This window comes from Trachypithecus francoisi, unplaced genomic scaffold (assembly GCF_009764315.1).
Source record: "Trachypithecus francoisi isolate TF-2019V2 unplaced genomic scaffold, Tfra_2.0 Lachesis_group21, whole genome shotgun sequence".
NCBI lineage: Eukaryota > Metazoa > Chordata > Mammalia > Primates > Cercopithecidae > Trachypithecus > Trachypithecus francoisi.
Genome location: NW_022681467.1, coordinates 34,251,589 through 34,272,470, shown reverse-complemented (window position 1 = coordinate 34,272,470; position 20,882 = coordinate 34,251,589). Strand labels below are relative to the sequence as shown.

Here is a 20,882-nt window from a genome sequence, read left to right as displayed (position 1 = left end):
TTCTCGAACTCCTGGGCTCAAGCAATCGGCCTACCTTGGCCTCCTAAAGTACTGGGATTACAGGAATGAGCCAGTGAGCCCGGCCTTAAAACAGATTTTTGTTAGCTATATTTTCCATTATAAAATCAATATGCAGTTATTGCAAAAATTCCCAGCAATGCAGAAGTGAGCAAAGCAGAAAATTAATCATTCTCCTGCGACTGCGACCACATTTTCCTTGCTAACACCTTGGTGTGCAGACATCTCATATTTCTTCCCTGGCATATTTAACCTAAAGGCAGGCACTCTCTTCTTCACTCAGGGGACATTGTTTTGGGCTCCTGTCAGCCAAGACCCAGAACTCAAGTCCTCCACCAGCCCCACAAGAGTCCCATGCACGCTAAGCATTTGATAGCTCTTTACTGAGGAGCTGGATGCTCACAGGAGGGTCCCCCCCACAGTGCGTTTACTTGAAATACCCCCATCTCCTTTTGATGGAGGTTTGGGTTGTTTCTATTCATCAATATCACAAATAATACCATCTGTTACCTTTGCTCCTTTGTACAGTAGAAGAGAATCCTAGAAGTAGAATTGCTGAATCAGAGGGTTTGTGAACTCTTGCCACATGACCTCTAAAAAAGGACTATTTTATTGGATGTTTGTTTGTTTTGACTTTACCTCTGCTGCCTGCTTAGCCCCCCTCTTGTGGGATCCCATCCCACATCCAGGGATCCCTGGAGTCCCTGAAGGCGTATTTTGCCCTCAGCCTATGACTTCACTCACTGTTGTCCCGTCAGTTTCTGGAGGTGTAATCTAGGACCTAGGGCTGGCTCCATGGATGTGCGACCTGTGCAGTCACACAGGGCCCAGGTTCGGAAGCAGCCCACACTCGGTTCAGATTAATGATTAATTTTCTGCTTTTGCTGCTGTCACCATCTCAAAACTCTTAACAATGTTTGAATGAGGGACCCATGTTCTTTCTGCCCATAGCCTGTCCTGCCAGGATTTTACCATAGACCCTGGCTTGTGGCTTCCTCCCAGGCATCCTGCCCACACAGAGCTCTACTCCGAGTCCTCAACAATTCCACCCTGAAACAGACTCAAAATGTGGCAAAGCAAAGAAACCTCCAGGCGGCAGAGCCTGAAGGAAGGGACATGGCGCGACCTCCTGGCGACAGCTCCGGCATTTGCACAGAGCAGAAGCTTCACTGGAGACCAAGTCCCAGTTAATTAGAAAATTGGCTGTTCTGCTCTACTTATGCTTTTTGAGAAAACTACTAGTCAGTGCCTCCTGCGAATCTGTTTGGCGCCCCATGCTGGGGGCACAGCTCCGTTTCCTTGGTTGCTTTGCGATTCACTTTGAAATTACCGACATCTGTGTGTTTTCGTGACAATTTGAAAACTGCAGCGACTAAACCCAAGCAAAATTGTCAACACTATCACCATGTGATAGCTAAGCAGTGAGGGCGCAGCAATTATTTCTTTGGAAGAACATTCTGAGGAGGTCAGAGAGGGGCACAGGAAAGAACAGAAACAAAATGAAACACCCGCAGTGCTAAAGGTGTCATTGTTCCAACGTTGCATTTTGCAGCATGGCGGTGAGTACCCCTCTTCTAGGAAGAGACCGATAGGAAGAGAACACATCCACAAAAGATGTTCAGAGCCTCACAAATACAGCTGATGCTTTGTTTTGTTTCCAGCGCTTTGTTGAGGTATAGCGCATGCAGAAAAGTACGCAGGTCCTAAGTATACAGCGCGACCTCCAGTTGTGATCCGGTTTTTTAAACCTCTACCGAGTACTTACTCCACACCCAGAGGCAAACATGTTCAAGCATCAGTTTATTTCTTTTTTTTTGAAAAGAGTCTCGCTCTGTCTCAAGTGCAATGGCGTGATCATAGCTCACTGCTGCCTCAAAGTCTTGGGCTCAAGCAATGCTCCCACCTCAGCCCCTCAAGTAACTAGAATTGTAGGCACACGCCACCATGCCTAGTTAATTTTTGATTTTCAGTAGAGACGAGGTCTTGCTCTGCTGCTCAGGCTGCCCTCAAATGCCTTGACTCCAGTGATCCTCCCAAAGTGCTGGGAGTCCACATGTAAGCCATCAAGCCTGGCCAAGCCTCAGTTTAATACATCAGTCTCGTGTGGAGGTGCTATTGTCTCCAAATTACTGACAAGGAAACAGACACAACAGGATTGGGGGACTCACCCAGACTTATCCCATTGGCAAGTGGCAAAACTCGGATTTGAACCCAGGTTGCAAGGCCCAGTGCCAGGGCACTTCACTGCCATACTAGATGATTTAGGGAGGCCCCAGGTATAAATGAAGTAATCTGAATGCATTTTTTCTTCCCCACTCTAGACACTGTGCCCCTCTCAGAGTTCCCTGTCTCATCAAATGGTTCCATCAAGCACTCTGAGAGCCACTCCTCACACCCTTTTTGGTGTCTCCACATTCCATGAACCCCTAATGAATTTTACCTTTCATACAACTCTTCTATCCACTAACTTCTGAACCACCACTCTGGTCCAAGCCACCATCACTTCTCGCCTGAACCACAGCCTCATCGCAGTCTTCCTATGTTTCTTCTATATATCCCTCTCTGGTTCAGAAAGATCTTCCAAGCTCCCAGAACTGGCCTTTCACTGCATTGAGGAATCCTCATGGTATCCCAGGACCCTCAGGATAAAATCCAAATGCCTTACGAAGGCATTGGGCTGACCTGCCTATGCTTCTAGCCTCGTCTCACATTCCTCCTTCTTCCCTCTGCCTGGAATGTCCCTCCCTTGTCTGCTAACTGCCCTTCAGGTCTCAGACTCAAAGTCACTTCCTCAAACACAACTTTTCTCATCCCTAACCTGGATTAGGTCTCTGCTCTTTGCTTTTCTATAACACATTCATTTCTATTGGAACTATTTCTTTCTTGGCTTCTCTATTCCCTGCTGTCTTCCCAGTGCCTAGAACACAGCCTGGAATATAGTAGTTGTAGCGGATACCATGTATGGCCCAACATTCTTTCACAGTTCTCCCATGGGGAGGTGGGGCCTGTGTCTCCTCCCCTTGAATCTGTCAGGCTGTGACAGCTTCAGCTAAGAGAATACAGCAGAGGTCAAGCGATGAGACTTCTCCATCTGGTCATAGTGACCAAGCTGATCCCACCTGCCTCTCTCACTCTCTGCTTGCTCCTTGGAATGGGTTGCTACGTTGAGAAGCTTAGGCCCAGTGCCAGGTCACCTGCAGGTGCCCCAGTCAATAGCCCAAGCCGAACCTCACCCTTGAATTGTTTTAGTGTAGGTGTCAGACACATGAGTGGAGAAACTTCCAGACAGATGACTCCGGTCCCCAGCATGAAGTCACCCCCAGCCGTTCAGTCTTCCCAGGTGACACCCCAGACATCATGGAGCAGACAGCAGGTATCCTTGCCCGCTCTGTCCCAATTCCTTACCCATCGAATCCCTGAGCAGAATAAAATGATGGTCGTTAGGTGCCACAAAGCAATAGATAAACAGATTTGTAAATTTAGAAGTCAAGAACTTTGGGCTGGGCGCGGTGGCTCACGCCTGTAATCCCAGCACTCTGGGACGCTGAGACGGGTGAATCACGAGGTCAGGAGTTCAAGACCAGCCTGGTCAACATGGTGAAACCCCGTCTCTACTAAAAAATAGAAAAAATTAGTGGGCGTGGTGGCAGGCACCTGGAATCCCAGCTACTCGGGAGGCTGAGGTAGGAGAATTGCTTGAACCTGGGAGGCAGAGATTGCAGTGAACTGAGATCGCACCACTGCACTCCAGCCCAGGTGACAGTGTGAGACTCCGTCTCAGAAAAAAAAAAAAAAAAAGTCAAGAAATTTGGCTCTAGTGTCAAATGGGTCTGAATTTGAATCCTAGATTTGTTATTTATTAGCAATGTCACCTTGGGGAGTCCCCAAACCTGGCTGGGCCTTAGCTTCCTCATTTTAATATGAAGCTAACAGAGACTACCTGGGGCAGTGTAGTGTAAGAGCCAATTCACTCATTCAGCAAATGTTTGTTGAGCCCTTACTATGGCCAGTTACTAGGAAGCAAATATATATAAGGTGCTTAGAACAGGAAGTCCTCAGTCAATGTTAGTTTGATCAATATATGTTGCTTCTGGGCTCTTCCTATCTGAGATTCAGACAGGGCAAGTGATTCACCCAACACTGCCCAGCCAGTGAGTGGCCTCTAGTTCCTGTCCTGCAGAGTGGCCAAGGGCTTACGAGCGCAGACCATGGAAGAAATACATTTCCACAGTGAGTCAGAGGGCTGGAGCCCTCACAGTGGCTTGGAGCCTTCCTGAATGCAAAGCCCTTCTCTCCACACACACGAACTTTCCCCCCAGGGGGCCTGGAAGATGAGGCAGGACCTAGAAGTCCTCGGCTCCCATCCAAGCTCCCCTGTTCATGCTCTGTGCAGCTGTGGGCATGTCCCTTTTCCTCTATGGACCTCAGCTTCCAAGTCTGTAAAATGGGAAGGCAGGGGTAGAGAAGGGGGCTTTGCAAGGTGATCTTAGCGAGATCCTTGCCCATGAGGTCACAGCAGGCAGTGAGAACAATATGACAGTGGAGCAAAGGCCTTTCCCAAAGGGCAAGGCTGCAGAAACCCATGCAAGGCTGAGAGCTACAGAAGCGAGAGCCTGCTCAGCAAAGCTGAGAGCCTGCTCAGCGAAGCCAAAAGCCGGCATGACCGAGGGAGCAAGAATGCGGGCCATCGGGATGAGCCGGTGGAGGTGTGGCCGAGCCTCCTCTGCAGCAGCCAAACCAGGTCAGCTCAGCCTGGACCTGCCGGGGCAGGGAGCATGGCCTGGCTTCAGCAACCCAGCCGAGGGCTTCCCCCGAAAGTGGTGAATAGGGCTTTGGGGGCAGCCTTCAATTCCACTGAGTGAGCCTGCCCTTGACCTCGCCACCCTGACTCTGACGAAATGCTGACAGCAGAGGGTGTGGCATTCCAGAGTTCAACAGGCTGAGTTCCGTCCGGACCTGACACCAAGGCATCTTGGGCGAGATGTTTCACCTGTCTTAGCCTCAGTTTCCTCTGCAAAGTGGGGGCCAGTCAGAGCTATCCTCACTGCGAGCATCACAGGAAATGTAAATGAGACATCTGACAAAATATCTGGCCTATACTAGGTGCACAAGAAATGGGAATTGTTCTAATAATAGTACTTACTATTATCATTATCGGCAGCATCACCATTGTCCTCATCATAAATATTATAGGTTACAGTGAGCAGAGGAAAAGGCTTTAGTCACAAGCTCAGGTTCTGTGGCCATAGGGACAAGTGACTCCAACACAGGCCCTGGAATGAGCTGGCATTGACTATTCTAACCAACAGGCATTAACACTGACCCGCTGCAAGGTACTACTCTGAACACTGCATTAAAGTTCCTCAGGCCAGGCGTGGTGGCTCACACCTGTAATCCCAGTGCTTTGGGAGGCCAAAGCAGGTGTATCATGACGTCAGGAGTTCGAGACCAGCCTGGCCAACATGGTGAAACATGTTGTATAATATACAAATAATTAGCTGGGCATGGTGGCAGGCACCTGTAATTCTGGCTTCTCAGAAGGCTGAGGCAGGAGAATCGCTTGAACCCAGGAGGGGGCGGTTGCAGTGAGCCAAGACTGTACCACCGCACTCCAGCCTGGGTAACAGCATGAGACTCCACCTCAAAATAAATACATACATACATACATACATACATAAAAACTTCCTCAAGCTCAGTACTAACAGCATGTCAGGAGGAGGATTCTTTGCTGTGAAAGAGGGCTGTCCTGTGTATTGTAGTAAGTTTAGCAGCATCCCTGACCTCTACCCACTAGACGCCAAAGCGTCTCTCTCAGTTTTAACAATGACACATGTCTCCAGACCTTGCCAAATGTTCCCTGGGGAACACCATCATTTTGGCTGAGAAACACTGCTTAGTATGGATTAATTCATTTACTATTCACAACTTATTATTATCCCATTTTACAGATGGGAAAACAGAGGCACAGCAATTAAGTGCCTTCTACAAGGTTACCTGACTAATAAACGGCAGAACTGGATTTGACCCCAGGAAGTCTGGCTCTGTAGTCCATGTTCTCAACCACTGTTTAATAAGCCGCTTGTACAGCAGTCTTTCCTCAATTGTGAATGTTTTCTTTTCTTTCACTGGCCAGATGCAGCCTGTGGTTGGTGAAGGAATACCACTAGCCCAGATGTAGCCCCAGTTCCGCCTCTGATCAGCTGGGTTCTTATCCCTATCCCCTGAGCCACAAAGTTGCTGGACTCTTTTGAACACGTCCCTTGTGCCATAATTATTTTTGGGTAATGATATGTTGTGGAGCGATGAATTTAGATTGTCCCCAGTGGGGCGGGCTGGAGGAGCAACAGATAGCCGCTGTTGGGCAGTGCCAAGCTTTACTTTGCTGAGCGGGGAATCTGAGGGAAGGTGAGAAGTTGGGGGTGAAGGGAAGGAGGGAGAGAGGTGGGTGAGAGAGCTAGCCACCATCAGGGAATGGCTATGTGGGATGCCTTGTGCCTTTGGCTCTGGGCAAACCCAGGCATACAATGTGCCTAGGTTGCGGGGTGGCCCTCTCACACTTCTATCAACACCATGAGAAGAGCCGTCCCTGGACAACTGCTGCCTGGGTCCCAGAATGAACACATGTGGCACAGACCACAGCCCAGTAAGCAGGGAGGAGTAAGTTCAGCTGGACCCATGGCTAGAAATGGAGCTGCCCAGCAGAGCCTGGGGTAGAGCAGCTAATCCCCAGCTACCTTCAGACACAGCAGTGGGGGTACACGATTGTCGCCTCGGGAAATGATCACTGCTGGGTTTGGGGATCATTTGTCACACAGTGATAGCTGACAGGGACAGCACACTATTGCACAACCCCAGCAACTCTGCCAGAAGTTCAGTGAGCCCACTCTCTGCCACTCACACACATTCCCGGGTACCAGGTGCACATGCCACTGGCTGTGTGCACGCTCCATGTTCCACCCTATCTCCAACGCCCAGATAAAGTGACTCACCCGGTTCTGAGTCAGGAATCAATGAAGGATAGGAATTGGGCCTCTTAGAGCAGAAACTGAAAGGCAATCTTGGGGAAAACGGTGGCCACGTGCCTCCTCCGGGATGCTGAGGGGCCAGAGGAGACCGTGAGGCCCGAGCCGGCCACTCACGCTGCCATGGACATGGCCGAAGTTGAGTTCCTGGCCGAGAAGGACCTGGTTACCATTATCCCCAACTTCAATCTGGACAAGATCTACCTCACTGGGGTGGGTACTTGGGGCCTTTTAACCGTGGTTTACCAGTGGAAGTGCCCCCGTGGCTGGCAATTAACCTGAAGCAAAGACAGAAATGTCGACTGCTCCCTCCAGAGTAGATGGACGTAGGAAAGTTGGAGAAGATGAGGAATCATGAACGAAAGGAAGAAACTTTCACCCCAATGCCCGGCCCTTACTACATGGAACTTACCAAGCTCCTGTTAAATCATGCTTCAGACAACATCCCGAAGGCAGATGAAATCTGGACCCTGGTCAAGGACATGTGGGACACTCATATAGCCAAACTCCGAGTGTCTGCTGACAGCTTTGTGAGACAACGGGAGGCACATGCCAAGCTGCATCACTTGACCTTGATGGAGATCAACACCAGCAGAACTTTCCTCACACAAGCGCTCAGCCACATGTACAAACTCCACACAAACCTCCAGCCTTCGGAGAGTACTCAGTCTCAGGACTTCTAGAGAAAGGCCTGGTACAGGCCGCTTGCTGGGGGATGTGAGTGCTCAGGACAGGATGAGGTACTCATGGTTCTGGAGTTCTAGAAGCACTTTCGAATGCATGAAAAATGTGTGATGGTGCAAGGAATGGATTCATGACATTGTTGGAGGAGCAACAGTTTGTCCTTAAAACATAGCTCCCTGGGATGTTCTTCAATTCCACATCTGTTTCTAGAAATCAGCCTTCTCCGCACCCCCCCCCCCTTTTGAGAAAGAAAAAAGCTTTAGGCAAATAAGTTATCGCCCCTAGCAGAGCCACTTGGGTCTCCTGCATGGAAATCGTCACACTTGGGTAAGTGTTCAGTGACTGGTAGGTGTAGATATAGCAGGAATGGCCATGGGCCAATGGCTTTTTTCCCCCACTTCTTGATCCTGATTTCTTGGGCTAAATTTAGACTCTCCCACAGAGGTGGGTCACAGAGAAGGATGGTAGATGGTGCAGCTAATGATGCTGACCAGTGCTTATCCTATAAACCCCAATCCACAATAAAAATGGACCCAACTCAAAAAAGAAAGAAAGAAAGAAGAAAAAAAAAGAAAAGAAAGAAGGAAGGAAGGAAGAAGGAAAGAAAGAAAGAAAGAGAGAGAGAGAGAGAGAAAGAAAGAGAGAGAGAAAGAAAGAAAGAAAGAAGGAAAGAAAGAAAGAAAAAGAAAGAAAGAAAGGAAGGAAGGAAGGAAGGAAGGAAGGAAGGAAGGAAGAAAGAAAGGCAATCTTAGGGCACAGCCATGTGCATATAGGTGTGCCAGGGAATTGTGGGTGCACAGTCACTCATGAATGTGTACATAGCCATGTGTGCCTATGAAGAGGGTCTCTCCTCTGTTGCCTCAGGACTTGCCAGGAGGTTTCAATTCTTCATGCCCACCCATATAACTCACATAACTTAGTACATGATGATGACTTAAATGGTGACCCTCTGAGTGTAACACTCTTATGCAGTGCACAACCTGAACATCAGGACACAGCAACACTCACATCTACGAAGCAATCCCTGTGGGGACAGGGTTAGGATGGGTGGGAATGAGATATTATAAAAGGCAAATCTTATCTTTACATTTTTGAGTATCATCTTAACTGAGCTCCTAAAATCCCTCTGTGACTACAAGTTTCCCATTAAGACACAGAAGACTGGCTCATTCTGGACAGTGTGACCTTTCTTTGAATTATTAAATAATGCTTGCCATATCTCTTTCACATAACAATTCTGCTAGATCTGATCTGTGGGTTATGAAAGTCACAAGCATGGCTATTTTGTGTTATAGACAACAAGAATAAAACATTCTGAAATGTAATTAATGTAATTTAGCTTCCTGAATCACACAGGAGGCTGGGCTGGGAGACAGGGAAGGCACAGCTATGGGTGCCCCCTTCAGCTGTTCAAGTTGGGCACAAATCAGAAGAACAGAGGACCCATGCTGGGCCCAAGAAGCTGCATCCCAGGTGTGGAGACCAGGCCCAGAGACCTTCTCCAGGTCAGGATGCTTCTCCACCCTGCCCATGGGCTGGAATCTCCCAGGGAGCTTTGCCAGGCCATTATGAACAAGCAATGCCCCAGCCAGACCAATGACACCCAAACTGCTGGGAATGGGACCTGGGCACCAGTATTGTTGATTCCATTGTGCAACCAGGGTTGGGATGTCAGGAGTATCATTACGTTGCTGGGGTTCAGAGAATTGCATAGGTTTCAAGAGTTGGGTGGGAACTGACGGATTGCATCAAAATTCTCACATAGCACTTCTGGGAGGGGCAGCCTGCATTTTTGAGATGGCTGGGAGAGATTAAGATACTGCCCATGACCTCTGAGGTGACAAATATTTGCAACTGAAGATCACGATCTACCAATCTCCATCTAAGATAGCAAACTGCATCCCCTCATCACGTCCCCAACACGCACCCTGGATTTTCACACCTTTTAAATAGCTTGCCATCATTTGAAAATGAGGAGGTCTCACATTTTTAAGTCCTCTAGTTCCAATTTCTCCTGGGAAAAAATAATCAGTGGAGATGATAATCCTGGGTCTCTGTCTCTAAGTGACAATTGGCTAAAACCAAGTGGTGGCTGCCTCTTAAAACGGGCTTCCAGCCAGCAGCATATCCCTGTGGTGCTTGCCAGAGAAGCTTTGAAAGTCGTTAAGTTGTGTAGGCTTGCCCTGATCCTTCCTTCGAACAAGGTTATAGACACTTGTGTGTCCCTTCTTGAGTCACTTAGATTGTCATCTTGATTTGTCCAATATTGTAGCCACTTGCCACCTGAGCGCTTGAAATATGGTATTTAGTATGAATGAGGGGCTGAATTTTTAACTCCTTCCTTCCTTCCTTTCTTCCTTCCTTCCTCCTTTCCTTTCCTTTCCTTTCCTTTCCTTCCTTTCTTTTCCTTTCCTTTCCTTTCCTTTCCCTTTCTTTTCTTGCATTTTGAGACAGAATCTCACTCTTTTTCCCAGGTTGGAGTGCAGTGGTGCAATCTCAGCTCACTGAAACCTCTACCTCTTGGGTTTAAGTGATTCTCCTGCCTCAGCCTCCCAGCTGGGATTACAGGCACCTTCCACCACGCCCAGCTAATTTTTGTATTTTTAGTACAGACAGGGTTTCTCCATGTTGGCCAGGTTGGTCTTGAACTCCCAACCTCAGGTGATCTGCCCTCCTCGGCCTCCCAAAGTGCTGGGATTACAGGTGTGAGCCACCGCGCCCAGCCAACTTTATTTAATTTTAACTAACTTAAATTTAAAACTAGATACTTGTCTCAGTTACTGGAAAAGGCCTAAATATGTTTAGAACAACTTGGATACACAAATCTACTTTTCCAACTGTATATTGTATGAACTCTAAATATACATTAAGGAGTTCTGATAAAAATTTAGCATCCTATCGGAGATTGCAGGAAATGAAAAATACACACTGGATTTTGAAGACTTCGTATTTGAAAATGTAAAATATCTCATTAATGTTTTCTATTGATTACATGTGAACATATACTGGACATATTGGGTTAAATAAAATGTTGTTTTTATTAAAATAACATTAAGTATTAATGTTGTTAATTTGATCATATTAAAAGTTTTAGACCAGGCACAGTGGCTCATGCCTGTAATCCCAGCGTTTTGGGAGGCCAAGGCAGGAGGATCATCTGAGCCCAGGAGTTGGAAATCAGCCTGGGCAACACAGCAAGACCCTATCTCTACAAAAAAATTACAAAAATTTGCTGGGTGTGGTGGTGCATAACTGGAGACCCAGCCATTCAGGAGTGTAGGCAGGAGGATTGCTTGAACCTGGGAGTTTGAGGTTGCAGTGAGCTATGATTATGTGACTGCACTCCAGTTTGGGTAAAAGGGTGAGACCCTGTCTCTAAAAACAAACAAACAAAAAAGTTTTAAATAGGCTTAATGCCCTCCGTAAACCAAAAATAAAATCCTAAGCCCCCCAGCCAATTGAACAGACCCACTCTCTTGGCCAAGGGAATCCCAGGGAAACCTGCAAAACTGAATTTGTGGCCATGATGGGTTGGGAGGCTGGACACTCCTCATCATACGCTCCTCCCTTTTGTAGTTTAGGCACAGCATCTGACCAGAATTAATGTTAAAATGGATATCACAATGGCCAGGCGTGGTGGCTCACACCTGTAGTCCCAGCACTTTGGGAGGCTGAGGCAGGTGGATCACTTGAGACCAGGAGTTCAAGACTAGCCTGGCCAACATGGTGAAACCCCATCTCTACTAAAAATACAAAAATTAGCCAGGCGTAGTGGTGGGTGCCTGTAATCCCAGCTACTTGGGAGGCTGAGGCAGGAGAATCACTTGAACCCCGGAAGTGGAGGTTGCAGTGAGCTGAGATTTCGCCACTGCACTCCAGCCTGGGTGACAGAGCGAGACTCTGTTAAAAAAAGAAAAAAGAAAAATAAAAAAGACATCACAAGACTGACAAAATGGACTTTTTGGGACCATAACATAACCAATTATAAACAGGATCTATGGCCGTGCCAGACGAAGGTGAACTTACACACCCCTACGGGCAACTCTGACCTGGTATAGTGGTTAACAGACGTCCTTCTCTTCAACATTCCTTTCTGCTGACTCCAAATTTTTAGACAAAGCTTTACTCCTCTAACCAATTGCAAATTAAAGAATCTCTGAATTCACGTATAACCTGTAAGCCCCGGCTTGAAGATATGCCACCTTTTCTGGCCAAACCACTTATACAGCTTCCATGCTTTGAGTTATGCCTTTGCCTATAACTCCTGTCTCCCCTAAAATGCATGAAAACAAACTGTAATCCGACTACCATGGAGACACCTTCTCAGACCTCTTGAGACTATGTTCCCCAGGCCAGGGTCTCTCACACTGGCTCAGAATAAACCTTAAAATATATTACAGAGCTTGATTTTCCTATTCACACCTCGGTTCCACAATCCTCACCATGCCCTGAGATGTTACACTCTGCCACGTGACTCCCTGAGAGTCCCACTTAATCCCTGTAGGCACCAGAGTTTACAAGTCCTGGTCTATAACATCTTCCTAGCTGGTTTGCCATAGGGGGGTGGCGCAATGGGGAGAGATTTTAAAAATCTTATGAAAGTTGTGGATCCTCTCTCCGGAAAATTGCACACACACAGAGATGCGTAACATTTAGCAAATAATTTTAGTGGTTCTTGGATCTTTGAAGGTCCATCCTTGAGCCCCAGATTAAGAACATCTGGTCTTTAAAGCCTTCAGAAAAGACCAGCAGGAAGAACATCAGGCTGGTTGCCATGGTTTCACCTCCTCTTAGGCTGGCCTAGGGGTGAGGCATGGCCTCATTATCCCTGTCTTTGCTGCACGCACCTTCACAGGGAGGTCCTCACCGCTCACTCTTCCATTGTGCGCTCAAGGGCTTAAGAGCCAGATTGTCATCCCACCTTCAGGTCTCCTGGCCCTGGCGTTGCAGCCGGGCTCAGGGCTTGAAAGCAAACTCCAATCCCATCTCTCCTCTGCCTGGCTCTCTGCTCCAGCCAGTGTGAGCTACGTATACCTCTCAGAGGCACCAGGCTCCCTCTTCTCCTGGCGTTTTGCCCAGTTGGCAGCTACTGCCAGGAACACTCTTCTCCTTCTCATCCTTGGGCTGCTCAGTGACTACTTTGGGACTGAGCGTAGACATCACCTCCTCCAGGAAGACTTCCTGCAGCCCTCCTACAGGTGTTGGGCTCATTGATGTCCTGGCACTTACCACCCTCCATAGTCATTGCCTGTTTGTTTTCTCCTTTATACTGGGACCTCTTTGATACCAGAGGCATTCTATTTATTATTATATAAGCCCAGCTCCCAAAACAGAGCAGATATTGATAAATATTTGAAGGGTTAATAAATTTAACTCAGTGGTTCTCAAAGTATGGGCTCCAGACCTTCAGTATCAGCATCACTTGGGAGCCTGTTAGGAATGCACATTTTCAGCCCTCACCCCAGAATTACAGAATTAGAAACTCTGGGGTGGGGTGCAGCAATCTGGGTTTGCACAAGCCCTCCAGGTGACTCCAAGGCACTAATCTAAGCCCCAGGTTGGAGGGAGGCAGGATGACTCCTGAGGGTGGAGGCAGGTGACTGAAGTTTGGAAAAGCAATATGGAAGAGTGGCTGCGGGTAGGCAGAATAACCCCCCCACTACCCACTACTCCCTGGAATCTGTAAATGTGTGTGTTATGTGGCCAAGGTGGGATGAAGGTAGCAGATGGAATTACAGTTGCTAATCAGCTGATTTTGGGGAGATTATTCTGGGCTACCTAAGCGGGCCCAATGAAACCACTAAGGTGGCCGGGCGCGGTGGCTCAAGCCTGTAATCCCAGCACTTTGGGAGGCCGAGACGGGTGGATCACGAGGTCAGGAGATCGAGACCACCCTGGCTAACATGGTGAAACCCCATCTCTACTAAAAACTACAAAAAAAACCTAGCTGGGCGAGGTGGCGGCGACTGTAGTCCCAGCTACCCGGGAGGCTGAGGCAGGAGAATGGCGTGAACCCGGGAGGTGGAGCTTGCAGTGAGCTGAGATCCGGCCACAGCACTCCAGCCTGGGTGACAGAGCGAGACTCCGTCTCAAAAAAAAAAAAAAAAAAAAGAAACCACTAAGGCCCTTAAATGGGGAAGAGGGAGGCAGAAGAGTGAAAACCAGAGAGATGGTAGCATGAGAAGGACTCAGCCGGCCACTCTTGGCTTTGCCGATGCAGGTGGACCACAACTTAAGGAAGGCAGGTGGCTTTTTGAAGCTAGAAAATTGATTGTCCCCGAGAGCCTCCAGAAAGGATCACAGTCCTGCTGACACCTTGATTTTTAGACCAGTAAGACCCATTTTGGACTTCTGACCTCCAGAACTCTAAGACAATACATTTGTACTGTTTCAGTCACTAAATTTGTGGCCCTTCCCAACAGAAAACATTGACTGCAGTGGCTAAGGACAAAGGCCCTGGAGTCACATTGTCTGGGCCTAGGTCTGTCCTCTTGATGTGTGGCCTATAAAATCAGGGTAATGGTGGGATAGTATATAGAAAGCAGTGAGGATGAAATAAAGTAAGGCCTGTAAAACATTCAGCCCATAGTAAGTACTCCAAAAACATGAAAACACAAGGCTGCATTTGGACCAATGAGCAGCCGACAGTCCTCTTCAGATGGGGCGAACAGCCCCAGGGGACAGAGCAGTAACTAGAGAACTAAAGGGGAGTGGGCTGAGAAGAGGCTTCCTGGAGGAGGTGGTGTTGAAACTCCGTTTTAAAGGAACAACAGTCAGTGAATGTCAGGGAGGAAATGAGATATGCAAATCTCCCAGGAATGGGGGCAGGTCTTTTATGCTGGGAAGTGCAAAGGAATTTCCCTGGGCGGATAGAAGTCTGTATTAGGGTTTAATGAGAACAAAATCGGTAAGAAATAAACAGTAGTGGGGAACAACTCTCCAAGCAAATTAAAATCCAGAAGCCGTAACAGAAGAAAACTGAGTCGATTACATCAAGACTTAAAACTTTTGTATGACAAAAGACACTATAAAAAATGTCATAAGACCTTTTTCCTCGACTGAGAGGAAATATCTGCAAGAAATGATAAAGTGTTACTATCCAGTTTATATAAAGAGTTCCTGGAAAGCAACAAGAAAAAAAATACCCAAAAAATCTACTGGGAAAGTCGGCAGCAGATAGAAATCAACAAGTCACAGGAGATAAAATGCAAATGCCCTATGCAGAAAAGATGTGGAGCCTCGCAAGTAATCAGGGAAATGCAAATTAAAACAAGGATGAACTCTATCTATCAGATTGGCAAACACAGAAAAGATTGCCAACACCCAGGGCTGGCAAGTGTCGAGAAAAGACATTCTCACCCTTGGATGAGCATCTGCTGGTCAATTTGGGTAGAGTCGGTGATGTCTGACAGGAGGGAAGGTGAAGAAGTGGCCTCCTCATTGCAGGCAGGGTGAGGACCCCAGGGTTGTGAAGGGCTGCAGCCTAACCGCTTGGTGTAATTAACACCTTCACCTTTGCTTCATTGTGAGTAAAGAGGGAAAATAGGAAGCTCCATCCGAAGGGACCTGCCCTTCGCTGGTTTGTAAGCAGGATCGAGGAGGCGCCTCCTGCTGGAGAGCCCTGGAGGAAAGCAGTTTGCAAGGACTTTTTCCTGCAAAGCTGGTCAGAAGCCCCCAGCGGCAGCCTGGTCCCTGGAGCTGCGGTTCTGAAGTGGTTGTTCCAGGTTTCGAAGCAGGAGGATGTGTGAGTGTGAACAGCAGCCACTATCTGAATGGCACTGATTCTACAAATGAAAGATCAGGCCCAGAGAAATGAGAGAACTTTCCCAAGGATGAGTGGAGGATTTAGGACTCAAATGCAAATCTTTCTGCCACGCCAAGGAGTCAGTAGTCCTGAATGTACTTGTCCCATGAAAACAAGCCTGTGCTATTTGGAGTCAGCTCCAAGAACTTGCCCTTTGACCACTGATATCTGACACAAAGTGTTCAATTTCTACATGGTGTGTACTGTACTAAGCCTTCACACACATTAATGTCATTTTATCCCCAAAACAAGTCTATGAAAGCAGCTACTGCTGTTCACAATCATTTTACAGAAAAGGAACAGAGACTCAGAAAGGTTAAGTAACCCCCAGAGGTCCACAGCTGATAAGTGGTGAAGCTGGGCTTTGAGATTCGGGCTGTCCTTCTACCCCTGACACATTTAAGCCATGTGTAGGTGATTTATTCAGTGGTTGGGCTCACATACAAGGGGGTGTGTCTGGAGAGATCAGTTGACATTGACCCCAGTGGCAGAGACTTGAGCTACACATGAGCAAAATATGAGTGAAGGGAAACCTTGTAAAGGTGATCGCTTCTACAAGCCATCTGTGTGCCATCAGCCAAGTCCTTTAACCCATTCTTGATTAAGGAAATCTGGCTGGTGCACTAGACTCAAAATGGGTCTTTCTGCCTCTCTGATCTGCCTTTGAACTCTGCCAGACACTGAGCATGTGAAAAGATGCTCAGCCTCACTAATAATAATAAAAAGGGCAAATTAAAACAAGAGACAGGTTTCTCCCAATCCAATTAGCCAAGACTACAAAGAACAATAATGTCTGGTCAAGAAAGTCATGTACATGGCCGGGCACGGTGGCTCAAGCCTGTAATCCCAGCACTTTGGGAGGCCGAGACGGGTGGATCACGAGGTCAGGAGATCGAGACTATCCTGGCTAACATGGTGAAACCCCGTCTCTACTAAAAAAATACAAAAAAAAACTAGCTGGGCGTGGTGGCGGGCACCTGTAGTCCCAGCTACTTGGGAGGCTGAGGCAGGAGAATGGCGTGAACCCGGGAGGCGGAGTTTGCAGTGAGCTGAAGTGAGCTGAGATCCGGCCACTGCACTCCAGCCCGGGCGGCAGAGCGAGACTCCATCCCAAAAAAAAAAAGAAAAAAGAAAGTCATGTACATTAGGAAACAAGCTCACACCCACTTGGTGAGTCTACTTGGGTGCGACCTTCCTGGAAAACCACCCAGAATATGTTTCAGCGTTTTAAATGTATACACCTTTGGACTCCATCATTCCTATTCGGAAAAAGTATCATAAGGATAAGTACACAAAGATATATGTCCAAGAACGTTGTAATATAGTTTATAACAGCAACCAAAAGAGAAAAAGAAGCAAACTAAAATTCCATCAACAGGAGGCTAGTTAACAAAAGTACTGTCCAGTCATAAAATGAAACATCACACAGTCTTTTAAAGAGGATAATGTAAGGGCAGGTATGGTGGCACAGGCCTGTAGTCCCACCTACTTGGGAGGCAGAGGCAGGAGGATTGCTTGAGTCCAGGAGTTTGAGACCAGCCTGAGCAACATAGGGAGACCCTGTCTCTACAAAAATTAAAAAAATAGCTAGGGGTGGTGGGGCATGCCTGGGGTCCCAGGATCACTTGAGCCTGGGAGGTTGAGGCTGCAGTGATTCCCCCACTGCATTCCAGCCTCAGCCTGGTCAGCAGAGCGAGACTCTGTCTCCAAAAGAAAAAAAAAAAGAATAATGTTGATTTCTATGTCTTTCCAGGAAAAGATATTATAAAGATGGAAATGTCATTTATAAAATAGTATATGTAATATAAACCAATTCATGTATGTAAGTACAATTGTGTAAATGGATTGGATCATAGATACATTTTACATATACATGTATGTAAATATTTATGAAGCACAAAATTCTATAGGATGTATACAACTTCTCACCTGGGAGGGGCAGGTGGATTTCACCTGCTACTTTTTTTGCATTTTTATACCAATCATGAATTAACAGAAAATATATTTCTACAGGGAGCAAGGATAAGGGAAATCCCAAGAGAGTCATCTCATTCCAACTTGGTCTTTGAGGCACCTCCCAAGGTCAATATTGCATGGTTTTAAGATTAAGCCCACATAGATAGTGAATTGTGTGTCGCCCTCCCATTATGGAACATTCTGTTTGATGGCAACACTGACTCTATTCATCCCTGCTCAGGCCTTTCCGGTCAGCGTTTAGTGTATTATGTGGTAGTGACCAATGTTATATCTTCCTCCTGGACCAGGCCGTGGACATCTTAAGGGCAGAGAGAGCATCTTATTCATGCCCACACCCTCATGTCCATAACAGGACTTCATGTAGAGGCAGTGAGCATTTCATTCATCAGGCAAATATTTCATGAGCAGCTACAATGAGCCAGCCCTGTGCCAGTGCTGGGGAGCTGTGGGTAAACAGATCAGACCGGGGCTTACATCCTGAAGGTTGCAGTGCTGCTGGAATTTGTTGAATAACTAAATGACTCACAAGCAAGTGACCGGTGAGATGAACAGACTCAAAGGATTGGGGGAGCTGACCTAGTGACCCTGTGAGCCAATACACAAGAACATTGGCCTGGAGCAAACAGACCAACCCTGTTCCAGGGAATTGGTTTTCGCTTTTTTTTTTTTTTTTCTTGGCAGTGGAATCTCTTCTCAATAAACAAAATAGGTAACAGTATATTATTATAAGCTGATTTTATAAGTTTAATTTAAAGCATTTACTGATCATACAATCAAGATAATTTTGGTTGACAAAAAACATTTTGGACACCTGAGTGGAGGTAGTATTTTTACTAGCTGTTTAATATTTGAAAGATATAATAAAGATTAAATTCAAATAAAAATGTTTGCAGAACGCTGGTTTAAAAACCACTGTTCTGGGCCAGGCGTGGTGGCTCACGCTTGTAATCCCAGCACTTTGGGAGGCCACGGCGGGCGGATCACGAGGTCAGGCATTCGAGACCAGTCTGACAAACATTGTGAAACCCCGTCTCTACTGAAAATACAAAAATTAGCCAGGCATGGTGGTGCACGCCTGTAATCCCAGCAACTCAAGAGGCTGAGGCAGAAGAATCACTTGAACCTGGGAGGCGGAGGTTGCAGTGAGCCGAGATCATGCCATTGCACTCCAACCTGGGCAACAGAGTGAGACTCCGTCTAAAAACAAACAAACAAACAAAACAAAAACAAAAAACAACACTGTTCTGGAAAAAAAATGTTGCTTTTTTTTGTTTTGTTTTCAATAATAAAGAGAATGAATGGTTCAAATTTTAAACTCTCTTAAGTATTATTCATTTGTTCATTCAACCAGTAGCTATTAAGCACATTCAGTGGGTCAGGAGTTCTTATAGTGAATTCAATATTAATAGCCTCAAAGATCACAAGGAACCAGGAGATTAAGGGAGGGTGCTGGTGGAGTCAGGGGAACAGCCATAATAGATAGGTAGGTAGATAGGTAGATGGATGGATGGATGGACGACGGATGGTTGGACAGATGATGTGATCAGCTGAATAACAGCTCCCCAAGATGTCCACATCCTAATCCTCAGAATTTGTGAATATATGTTATCAGGCAAAGGGACTCTGCAGATGTGATTAAGCTAAGGATCTTGAGATGGGGGGATGATCCTGGATTAGCCAGTGGGCCCCATGTCATCACAAGGATCCTTATCAATGAAAGAGGGAGGCAGGAGAGTCAGAGAAGGAGACATGGTAATGACGGTGGAGGTCAGAGTCAGAGAGAGACATGAAGGTGTTACAGAGCTGCCTTTGAAGGCGGAAGAGGACCATCAGCCAGGGAATATGGGCAGTGGCAGAAGCTGGAAAAGGCAAGGAAACAGATTTCTAGAGCCTCCAGACAGAATGCACCCCTACAGACCACTTGATTTGGGGATTTCCAGCATTCAGAACTGTCAGATAACACATTTGTGTCTTTTTAAGCTACTAAGTTTATGTGATATGTTATAGCAGCAATAGAAAACCAATATAAATGAGAGAGAGAGAGAGAGACACAGAGAGGTGATACATAAGCTTATGTGATTTGTTATAGCAGCAATAGGAAACATATAGATAGATGAATAGATAGATGGATAAATTAGATATAGATTAGATAGATAGATAGATAGATAGATAGAAAGATAAACTTGTCTTTGGCTTCTTAAAATTGATTCTCATTAAAATCCTATCCTGAGTCATTTTTGCCTGGGGTGGGGCAGGCACCACGCACATAGGAGTTCAGCGAACATGCCATATGGATGAAATGGTCTCACTGAGCTCCCCTCCCTTTCCTGAGCCTAGAAGTTGTTCCCTTAAGAGAATTCTAGGACTCAGTTGTCCTCCATCAGGATCACCTACCCCTGAATCTGCTCTCTGAGTATAGACCAAGTCTAGTCTTCAGGTTCTTGGGCGGCAAATGAATGGGACAATGGGGGTCTCCTGCTGCAGGTGTGTTCCAAGCTAGAACACTTTTGGAGGGCAATTTGGCAGGGTCTGCTAAGATTCGACCATTCCTTTTAAACTTGCAACTACAAGTCTAGGACGTGAATTTTACCCATGCAAGTCCCCAGAGATGTTCATTGCTGTATTGCTTAGAATTGTTAAAAATTGGAACCAACCTAAATGTCCATTAGCTAGGAACTGATTCAAATTAACCAAAGATATCCATAAAGTTGGATCTTGGCAGGCCATTAAAGTGAATGAACTAGATCTTTATGTTACTGACATGTAGAGATGTCCATAACATTAATTGAGGGGTTGCGGGGGGAAAACCTTCCAAGCACGTGTATCACAAGAGCCTATATGTGTAAAACTATATAAGTTTAGGTTTATAGATGTCAAAAAGTTCTTCCAAAGTATATGTCAAAACTTTAACAGTAGTAAGTTTTCGAGAATAAACATATGTATTCTTGTACTGTTTGACTTTCTATAATAATCAAATTGTAATATGATGTAATCAAAGTGGGGGAAATGACTATTTGAAAATTCTAGTCTGGCTGTCAGCAGCAGGCTGAGCAGGAGTAAGGGGTGACCAGGTCTCAGTCGAGGTGACCACACGACCACAATGACCCAGAATCTTGACCCAGAGACTCCTGAATCTTGAGACCCTGGGCCCCCAATACTCTCTACATCCAGAGGAAAAGGAAATGGCACACATTGGCGTCACTCATGCTCTCTAAGAATCTGAACATCAGTGACCCCTGTAGGAGGCCAGCAGCATGAACCCAGGGCAATGCTGTGTCCCAGGAAGGGTCTGGGTTTGGAGTCCCATGGACCAGGGCTGGAAGCCGTCTCCACCACCTGACAGCCAGGTGACCGTGGGCAGGTCGCTGGGCTCTCCA

General features: G+C 46.6%; 1 protein-coding gene and 1 pseudogene across 2 annotated transcripts in view; one reads left to right on the top strand and one right to left on the bottom strand.

Annotated features, from left to right (window-relative positions):
• Positions 1-20,882, bottom strand: part of ARHGAP40 (Rho GTPase activating protein 40) — a 50,802-nt gene that overhangs the window by 29,579 nt on the left and 341 nt on the right. The window lies entirely within an intron of this gene.
• LOC117068767 lies at positions 7,164-7,765 on the top strand (annotated as a pseudogene).